Source organism: Triticum dicoccoides, unplaced genomic scaffold (genome assembly GCF_002162155.2).
Source record: "Triticum dicoccoides isolate Atlit2015 ecotype Zavitan unplaced genomic scaffold, WEW_v2.0 scaffold81897, whole genome shotgun sequence".
Taxonomy (NCBI): domain Eukaryota; kingdom Viridiplantae; phylum Streptophyta; class Magnoliopsida; order Poales; family Poaceae; genus Triticum; species Triticum dicoccoides.
Window position 1 is genome coordinate 1 of NW_021302404.1, and position 1,527 is coordinate 1,527.

Here is a 1,527-nt window from a genome sequence, read left to right on the forward strand (position 1 = left end):
AAGAAGATGTAGAAGGAAACTGATGCAAAAAATGATGTGGATTGAACATTCAACCAGATTTAATTCTGGGCATGCACATACAGTTTGAACGACCAAATAGACAAACCAACAGTGAAGTGATGTGTATCATGTGCATACAAATGAGAGTCGTGCGTGTTCCAGAAGAGAGGGGCGGGGGTGGGGAGGGGGCGGGGGGCGGGGGGTTGAAGTTCACCAGCCGCTAGGAGGGGGGAGGAGACGAATCCACCCCATGAGAAGCAACCGTCCATTGAGAGGCACGCCATCCACCATTAGTAATAGTGGGCTCGTCAGGGACGGCCAAGGGTGCAGGACTGGCACTGACAGACACAAAAGCCTTATTAGTAGAATTTCAAATCAAACATGAGAGGGAAATTAAAGGCAAAGAAAGATGCATACAGAAAATTGAGGCATTTTAATTAGCAATAGAAGTGAAAGGCACCATTTTGATTAATCCTTCTGTCCAAACAGAGATAACGTTGTACTACACAAACAGAGATAATTACGCTTTCCTCTTGAGGATTTCAAGATATATTAAAGATTCAGCTTTTGTTACAATTCCATCAATGCAATTTTCACAACTTTCCTCTTGAGGATTTAAAGATATATTATAGGTTCAGCTTTTGTTTCAATTCCGTCAAAGCAATTTCACATCTGATGCTCCATATATATGACAGAAATGCATAGTAGTTATCTAACAACTTGAATCTGTATAAGAAGGTGAGGTTAGAAGATTAACCTTTTGTTACTTGGCATCAGGGACTCCCAATTTGCTTGGGGTTTCTTCTCCATCTGCGACCTTCCATCCCCTGCTTGTGGTTGTTTCACCTGGTGCCTTCTAGTAATGACAAATCAAACCGTAAGTAAAGAAACAGAGAGAGAAGCAATAACCATGAAGAAAGTTTCAGTTTTTCTCACACCTAATCAATTATTGTGATAGATGCGCTCTAGCAAGCAAATTCAGGATCTATCCTCTACTCTCTGCAGAGAAACAAGTTTTTTTATATAAGAAAATCTAGCAAGCAAGCGAGTTCAGGCGAAAACAAACAGAGAGTACTTGGTAGCAAGCAAGCTAACAGACTGACATACAATTTGCTCATAGATTTACTATCTTGATGTAGCAATAGACAAATTTGGGTGATTATTATGTTAAACATTACACTTGGTGCTTAGTAGCTACCACAGGCGCACCCATGCAAATAGTTGGTCGTACTGGTAATAAATAGCTAAATTCTGTTTGATTTTCCCAGGTTTTCTACATGACCGGGCTTATTTAGGTCAGGTATGTTACTTAACTAGTAGTGTTGGTGCAGTTAACATGTGCCTGGGTTTGTACAGAAACCGACCTAATCCTGGCAACCTCGAATCAAGTAGCAGATTATTTGCATAGATTGGCAAAGAAAAACCAGCTAGATCCAGGTTTAAATGAGGGCTACTATTTATCATGCTCTAGTCACAAAATCTACTAGAATGTTGCTACTCCTAGTTTGGTTTCACAACCAAGCAGAA

General features: G+C 40.4%; 1 long non-coding RNA gene across 1 annotated transcript; it reads right to left on the reverse strand.

Annotated features, from left to right (window-relative positions):
* Window positions 1–220: 220 nt before the first annotated feature.
* Window positions 221–1,004, reverse strand: LOC119347981. Its single transcript, XR_005168619.1, has 3 exons — window positions 939–1,004; window positions 758–856; window positions 221–338 (listed from the first exon to the last, which is right to left on the reverse strand). It is a non-coding gene; the product is annotated as an uncharacterized LOC119347981 (long non-coding RNA).
* Window positions 1,005–1,527: the final 523 nt, after the last annotated feature.